Raw genomic sequence first — 9093 nt, forward strand, 5'->3', positions numbered from 1 at the left:
TTCATAATGGGTTACCTGAACACACCAACTGAAATACGAAGCGAAGCCTTTGTCTCCTCTTATTTATTGTGATGACAACAAGCAGGCAAACATGTACTCAAATATACCTTAAGGACATTTCTTGTTAAAGAACTTGTCAAAAAAAAAAAAAAAAAATGAACAAAAATTCGAATAAATATTGAACTTCAAGAAGATGTAAGCATTAGGGGTATTAAAATGCAAATTTTTATAAAGATTTTTCTTTTGATTTAAAATTAAAATTTGAATTTTAATTTAAAAGTTTAAAAATAAATTTTTGCAAATACAAACAAGCTCAGCTATAAATAGAATGTTCCTTATTATTAATGGAGCAGCACTCTTAGATCTACATGATCTAGAGCGTGGGGTTCATCGCTACAAGAGAGAACCTCTAGATGAAGTGGTATATCAAGCAGGTCCAAACAACATGCAGATGCGGTAAATGGCTACCGGATGAATGTAGTCCTTGGAGAACGACCCATTGCACCTGAAGAAATTGACCTCCCCCGGCAAACTAGAGTAGTTCTGGATCAATTACGTTCCGGCAGATGCAGCCGCCTCAACTCCCGCAAGGATTGATGCTGACGTGCAGGATGTATGTGCAAGATGTACCTGTTTAACTGTCCAGCCAGACCCACTCGACTCAGACCCAGATCCCTGTGGGCGCACCCCATCTTAGTCGCAGAGTTCCTGGGTCTTGACACTCGACAGAATCAAGCGAAAGATAGAACAAACAAACTATCTTTCGAAGACGAAAGATAGAATACAACACACTGCTACAACAACAACAACTGACCTAGGTGTATGTCCATAGTGGCATGGGTCGGATTAATATCCACACCGCCATTTTCAATCTAACCAAGTGTTGTACAATATGTACTTTATATCTCTCTTCCGGTCAATCGGGAGATAGTTACAACATAGTAAAGGGTGATTTTTTTGAGGTTAGGATTTTCATGCATTAGTATTTGACAGATCACGTGGGATTTCAGACATGGTGTCAAAGAGAAAGATGCTCAGTATGCTTTGACATTTCATCATGAATAGACTTACTAACGAGCAACGCTTGCAAATCATTGAATTTTATTACCAAAATCAGTGTTCGGTTCGAAATGTGTTCATTCACCGTTCAGCGATGAGGCTCATTTCTGGTTGAATGGCTACGTAAATAAGCCAAATTGCCGCATTTGGAGTGAAGAGCAACCAGAAGCCGTTCAAGAACTGCCCATGCATCCCGAAAAATGCACTGTTTGGTGTGGTTTGTACGCTGGTGGAATCATTGGACCGTATTTTTTCAAAGATGCTGTTGGACGCAACGTTACGGTGAATGAACACATTTCGAACCGAACACTGATTTTGGTAATAAAATTCAATGATTTGCAAGCGTTGCTCGTTAGTAAGTCTATTCGTGATGAAATGTCAAAGCATACTGAGCATCTTTCTCTTTGACACCATGTCTGAAATCCCACGTGATCTGTCAAATACTAATGCATGAAAATCCTAACCTCAAAAAAATCACCCTTTATAAGTGCCAAAGTAGTCCAGAACCTTAAAGGTGTAGGTCAAGTTTAGGTTAGGGTTAGATAAGGGTGGCACTACTTTACAGACTCATTTAAACAATTTGTTTTTGGTCGCCGAGGTAGCTGACTTTGATGCGTGTTCATATTAACAGTGCGGGGGTTGTGGTATCCATTCTCATCAGAGGCCTGATATGATGGTATCGGCCGGACCAGATGGGATCATCCCTGCGGAACGGACGGAACAAATTTTCAGGTCGAGCTTTTTCACTGTCTTATATACCGAGGGCATGGAAAAAGATCAGGGTGGTCTTTATCCTCAAGGCGGGAAAAATAAACAACTGTACTGCGAATTATATATACGACAGTCAGTCTGTCATCGTTTGGAAAGACTGGGGGATCTGATGGTAAAGGATGGACGTACAGCGGAGAATTTCAGTGGGGCTCGACAATGCATACCAAAAGTTGAGGTCGGTAGAGACGACCCTTCCACCCGGAAGGATGAAGTGGTGAAAGACATTTCGAAACTTTAGATTTTGGAACGAGCTTAGAAGATCGTTGCGCTTGGAACTCCATTCTTAGTTCGGCTAATGGGACAAATGAGCAGGCCACCGTAGCGGAGAGGTTAGCATATCCGCCTGTGATGCTGAACGCCTGGGTTCAAATCTTGGCAAGAACATTAGACAAACTTTCAGCGGTGGTTATCCCATCCTCAAAGAGGTGTCGCAGTGCGGTATGCCGTTCGGACTCGTCTATAAGAAGGAGGCCCCTTATCATCGAACTTAAACTGGAATCAGACAGCACTCTGCGATATGTGAGAAGTTTGCCCATGTTCCATAATAGAATGTTTATGGGCAAATTTCCAATGGGAAAAATGTTCTATCATAGCCAATTAAAGTAATTAAGTATTTAATAACATTGCATCCACCCTAGTATCTCCCATCGGAAGGATCATTAATGCGGAGAATTTGTGGTCAGCAGGCGGGTGACCAGAGGAATGCCTCCGCTCTGTTCTAGCCGATTCTCTAGAACTTAATGATAAAAGGAATCCTATTAGATCTTAACGGAGACTGCGTGATACGGATTGCACATCCATATGGCGTTACCAAGATAGGCTATGTGAAATGGGCTAAAGACACCCAAGGAAGATTGAGCTGGTGCTCTTTACTTTAGGCTTTAAGATACCGTATTACAGACTCCCGTACCGTATTACAGAAGTGAACACCCTGCGGTTATCAAAGGAGGTTAAATACCTAGGTCCAGTCTTCGATTAGAAACTGTCTTCCAACTGATAAAGAGGAAAGGTACCGAAAGACGATGTGCGCCTTCTACTCCTGCCGAGGGTTGTTCGGTAGGAAATGGGGAGTCAGCCCGTAAGATGGTTTACTGGATGTCATTGTGAGACCAAGGGAACTTCGAAAGATACAGAGACTTACCTCCGCATTAAGGAGCATTAAGATCCACACCGCTAGAGGGTCTGGAGCCGATGTCCGCTTTTTATGGGATTAGACCCCAAACAAAAAGGTCGGTCTATATGGCAGCTCTATCTAAGTATAATCTGATGTGGACCATGTGATGACGGATCCGTCTATATGGCAGCTATATCGAAATATAGTCCGATGTGAACCATATTTAGGTCGGATGTCGGGAGGCTTAGAGCAACTCACCATTTTAAATTTCAGCGAAATGGGGTAATAATTGCAGCTTTTATGGGCTTAAGACCAGGTCGGTCTATATGGCAGGTCGGTCTATATGGCAGCTATATCTAAATATTGTCCGATCTGATTCATATTTGGATCGGATGGCGGAAGGCTTAGAACAATTTACTTTTGCAAATTTCAGCGAAATCAAGTAATAATTGCGACTTTTGTGGGCTTAAGACCCCTAATCAGCAGATCGGCTTATATGGGAGCTATATTTAAATATAGCCGGATCTGATCCATATTTGGGTCGGATGTGGGGAGGCTTAAAACAAATCGCTATTTCAAATTTCAGCGAAATCGATAAAAATTGGCTTAAATTGGCTTTATGGGTCTAAGACTCAAAATCGGCAGATCGGTCTATATGACAGCTATATCTCAATAAGACCGATCAGAACCATATTTAAATCGCATATCGGGACACTTAAAACAACTCACTGAGTCACATTTCAGCGACATCGGATAAAAATTGCGGCTTTTATGGGCTTAAGACCCTAAATCAGCAGATCGGTCTATATGGCAGCTATATCTAAATATAGTCCGATCTGAACCATATTTGGGTCGGACACTAGGAGTCTTATACAAATTTAAAATTTCAGCGAAATCGGATAATTATTGCGGCTTTTATGGGCTTAAGACCCTAAATCGGCAGATCGGTAGCATATATGGCAGCAATATCTTAATATAGTCCAATCTGAACCGATCTGGGTCGGATGTCGAGAGGCTTAGAACAACTTACCACTTCAAATTTTAGAGAAATCGGGTAATACTTGCGGCTTTTATGGCCTTAAGACCCTAAATCGGCAGATCGGTCTATATGGCATCTATATCTAAATATAGTCCGATCTGAACCATCAATCGTTTAAAATAACTCACTGTTTCCAATTTCAGCAAAATCGGATAATAAATGCGCCTATTACGGTCTTAAGACCCTAAACCGGCATATCGGTCTATATGGCAACTATTTGTAAATATGGTCCGATATGGACCTCGCACGAGTTGGTTGCCTTTTTTGACTATGTTGTTGAGGGTCTTAATAGTAGAAGAGGGACGATTGCGATAGGGGTTGATTTCGCGAAGGTCTTTGACTCGGTGTGCCAGGATTGCATCGTCTAATAAGATGGAGTCATTTTGTTTTAGTCGTCAGATGGGGTCTCCGGCTCAATGTTTGCAAGTCCACGGCTATGGTGATAGCCGGGAAGCGTGGTGACGCATACCAGAATTTCTGGCGCGTTTCCCCGACGATAGGTATTGGTGGAGAGACTGTGCCGATGTCTGATAGGCTTAAATACCTGGGTGTTCAATTTCGTCCCTCACGTGGACTATATTCTAAGGTTTGAGAAAGTAGAGTATTGATGGCCTGCATTGGGCTTGAATGCAGGCGTATGGATGATATGTCCCTAAGCAACCGCCTAAGCGTTGGTATATCAGAAGGCTGGCCTGGAAAGAATTGATTCCCACAAGATGGGGCCGGTCATTTGTTTTGTGGGAAGTGGGAAGGAACACGCTAATACGATAGTTTTACAAGCCATTCACTTGTATGTACTGTGGACCGAGAGAATTTGGATAGTTGGGACTATCTTCCTCCTTCGGCCTTGTTATTACTTAAAGAGGATGGATTTCTTAATGATGAGGAGCGCATATATAGGATGAGGAGCGGATATAAAGGGTGATTTTTTTGAGGTTAGGATTTTCATGCATTAGTATTTGACAGATCACGTGGGATTTCAGACATGGTGTCAAAGAGAAAGATGCTCAGTATGCTTTGACATTTCATCATGAATAGACTTACTAACGAGCAACGCTTGCAAATCATTGAATTTTATTACCAAAATCAGTGTTCGGTTCGAAATGTGTTCAAATTTTGATGATCAGCGATGAGGCTCATTTGATCAGCGATGAGGCTAATTTCTGGTTGAATGGCTACGTAAATAAGCAAAATTGCCGCATTTGGAGTGAAGAGCAACCAGAAGCCGTTCAAGAACTGCCCATGCATCCCGAAAAATGCACTGTTTGGTGTGGTTTGTACGCTGGTGGAATCATTGGACCGTATTTTTTCAAAGATGCTGTTGGACGCAACGTTACGGTGAATGAACACATTTCGAACCGAACACTGATTTTGGTAATAAAATTCAATGATTTGCAAGCGTTGCTCGTTAGTAAGTCTATTCATGATGAAATGTCAAAGCATACTGAGCATCTTTCTCTTTGACACCATGTCTGAAATCCCACGTGATCTGTCAAATACTAATGCATGAAAATCCTAACCTCAAAAAAATCACCCTTTAGGTCTTTGAGCAAAAATGTAAAAATGTAAATGCTACTATCATAATTTGATAAAACTTTTTTCTATGCATTTGTTAAATTACATGTTGCGCTGGTCATTATTCACTTATTCGTTGTCAAGATAGAGTTCATTAATCTACTAGAACTGCTCCCGAATTTGTCTGACGGAAAATTTTTCATATATTGGGTTGCCCAAAAAGTAATTGCGGATTTTTTAAAAGAAAGTAAATGCATTTTTAATAAAACTTAGAATGAACTTTAATCAAATATACTTTTTTTACACTTTTTCTAAAGCAAGCTAAAAGTAACAGCTGATAACTGACAGAAGAAAGAATGCAATTACAGAGTCTCAAGCTGTGAAAAAATTTGTCAACGCCGACTATATGAAAAATCCGCAATTACTTTTTGGGCAACCTATATTATTTTTTCATACATAATTTTGTATCCATTCTAAGATTAAGATATTCATCGCTCCTCGTTACCCTTTAAAAAATTATACGAATGACCAAATTGTGTGGGGTTTAGGTTAAAACATGGTATATCTCATGAATAATAATTTGTCATGTCTACTTGGCAGATTGTCTAATTAAATACAAAAGATAAATTAAAATTTCTAATCAGCGGCCTTTCTTTTCGTTATTCGATCTAGAATTTAGAGATTTATGCAAACAATTGTCCCCATTAAATCTTTTGTGGTCAAAGAATATTTAATTAATTAAACTGAAATTTTAATTTATCTCTGGCAGCCTTTGAAAATAATATCGACACATGGGCTTAAGCAATTTACGCCCTTACCGTGTGCTTAAATGTTTTGTTTTTATTCTCCAATCAAATTCCGAGAAAATTTATAAAATTGTGTGGGCCCATTGTCTTCTTCATCGTTGTATAACCCCCATGCACAATTTATTTAGATTTTTCTTCAAATCCTCTTGTTTGCAGCCTGTATTTTACGAAACTCTCGCTCTCTGTCTCTCTCTCTCTCTATTCAGGATTTCAAAAGTTTTGTGAAAAGATTTAATTGAGATTGTAAGTGATAACAATGTTGCCTTAATTATTGGCAATTGATTTAAAACTTACCCAACTCATGAACAGAAGTTCTTTGGCTCCGATATACAAAAAAACTAACAAAGACAGGGTGAGTTGCCTTTTGAGGATGGCTATGATGAAGAAGGGGTAAAGTAGACGGTCATAACAACCATGGATGATGGATCTCCTCTTGCCACACTCACAAAGAATGTCTTATAGTTTTCATTGGCTATGGAGCTGGTAATTGTATTGACATTTATTAGCAGCCAACTTTGCCAGCACCACCAGTTGAAGTTTGTAGGATTAGAATTCTCCCTCATATTGTTCTGCAGATGAAGAAAATAATTTTGGAAAATTAATTACGAAGAACATATTTGGGGTGATAGAATAACACAAAACTTTGATTAAAGTTAGACTACAACACAGGATATTGTGCCGCGTGTTGTCAATATTGAATTAAAACTCTTTCGATTATTCTACTCCTTGTTGGGGTAAGAAAAGTAACAACACAATAAGCACGACGTTTGCTGTTAGGCTTTATTGCCACAGCATACTACGTTTGTTTGTATTTGTAGAACAAAACTTTCCATTTTTTGTGTAAGTAGTAAGTAGCACTTTGAAATGAACAGATTTGGTTGGCCTACAAAGCATACCTCATTGGAATTATTTTGAAATATCACAAAAGCCGATTAAATATAAATCTTAACATCGATATGCTTACATTGAAGTGGCAATCAGTTATAAACACTGACTGTATCGAATCTTTAAGTTAGAAAATAACATTACAACCAACTAGGAAAGGCAAATGTTGGGCGGAAACGCATAGCCTTCACTACTTGATGTATTTACTATTAGTCCGGTGGTTTCACAATGGTCGATAATGTCTAAGTGAGTCTGATGGTCGACTGCCACTTAAACATGAGGGTTGGCGTTTCTAATGAGTTTCCAGGCGATGTTAATGCGGCACAGCAACTACGGATACTGAAGTATTCTTAAATCTTGGACATATTCTAAAACTGGGATTGTACACAACGAATATGTTACCCGATTTCTTTAGTGTATACCAAGCGAAGATTTTTCCATTACAAAAGTCGTGTAGCGGCTTAGATATAATGTATTAACAAAGCACAGTGGGATAAGAGAAAATTTGTTGCAATAAGTCTGAAATTTTTGAACTCATACAGGTATTTTTGAGAAAAAAAAAATGGTTACAGCTGAGGTGTTCACCTGGTTATCTGCAAAATTTCAGAGCCCCAGAAGGCCCGGTATCACTTTGGCCCTATAAAATTCTGTTCGGGCTGTAAAATGGACCAATTTTCAAAAAATAGTGCTCAAAGAGCCTACAAAAAACATGTTCCACAAAATTCCACAAAATTCGACATAATATTTTTTTTTTTTTTGATATTTTGCAGAGGCTGGTCATTTTTTTATACCCACCACCGTAGGATAGGGGATACATTAATTTAGTCATTTCGTTTGCAACACATCGAAATATCAATTTCCGACCCTACAAAGTATATATATTTCGGATCGTCGTAAAATTCTAAGACGGTTTAAGGATGTCCGTGTGTCTGTCCGTCTGTTGTAATCACTTTAGAGACTTTAAAAATAGAGATATTAAGCTGAAGTTCGGCACAGATACGTCTTTTTGATGCACGCTGGTTAAGTTCTTGAACGGTCCAAATCGGACTTTATTTGGATATAGCTGCTATATAGACCGATTTTCCGATAAAGGGTCTAAAGCCAATAAAAGCTTTATTTTTCTACCAATTTTACTGAAATTTAAAACATTGAGTAGTTTTAGGCCTCCCAATATTGGGCCCAAATATGGTTCGTATCGGACTATATTTATATATAGCTGCCATCTATGCCGATCTGCCGATAAAGGGTCTGTAGCCCATAAAAGCTTTATTTATTACCCAATTTTGCTAACATTTTAAACAAAGGGTTATCTTAAGCCTCTTGATATTCGACCTAAATATGGATCAAATCGGACTATATTTAGATATAGCTGCCATGTAGACCGATCTCCAGATAAAGGGTCTAAAGCCCATAAAAGCTTTATTTTTTTAACCGATTTCATTGAAATTTGAAGCAGTAAGTTGGTTTACGCCTCCAAACATAGGACCCAGATATAGTTCAGATCGGACTATATTTAGGTATAGCTGCCATATAAACCGATCTCCTGATTAATGGTCTAAAGCCCATAAAAGCTTTATTTTTTAACAGATTTCGGTGAAATTTGAAACATTGAGTAGTTTTACGACTCCTAAAATGGGATCCAAATATGCTTTAGATTGGACTATATTTAGATATAGCTGTCACATAGACCGATCTCCAGATAAAGGGTCTGAAGCCTGGAAAAGCTTTATTTATTACCAGATTTCGCTAAAATTTTAAACAGAGGTTTATCTTAAGCCTCCTGATATCTGAACTAACTAGGGATCAAATCGGACTATATTTAGGTATAGCTGCCATGTAGACCGATCTCCAGATAAAGCGTCTAAAACCCATAAAAGCTTTATTTTTTTAACCAATTTCACTGA

At 38.8% G+C, this 9093-nt stretch overlaps 1 long non-coding RNA gene across 2 annotated transcripts; it reads right to left on the reverse strand.

Moving 5' to 3' along the window:
* Window positions 1-6318: 6318 nt before the first annotated feature.
* On the reverse strand, window positions 6319-7029 carry LOC106083319 (uncharacterized). Of its 2 annotated transcripts, XR_009397175.1 has the most exons (3): window positions 6947-7027; window positions 6599-6873; window positions 6319-6500 (listed from the first exon to the last, which is right to left on the reverse strand). It is a non-coding gene; the product is annotated as an uncharacterized LOC106083319 (long non-coding RNA). The 2 variants fall into 2 exon arrangements; XR_009397174.1 differs by having other exon boundaries at window positions 6599-7029.
* Window positions 7030-9093: the final 2064 nt, after the last annotated feature.

Source organism: Stomoxys calcitrans, chromosome 2 (assembly GCF_963082655.1).
Source record: "Stomoxys calcitrans chromosome 2, idStoCalc2.1, whole genome shotgun sequence".
NCBI lineage: Eukaryota > Metazoa > Arthropoda > Insecta > Diptera > Muscidae > Stomoxys > Stomoxys calcitrans.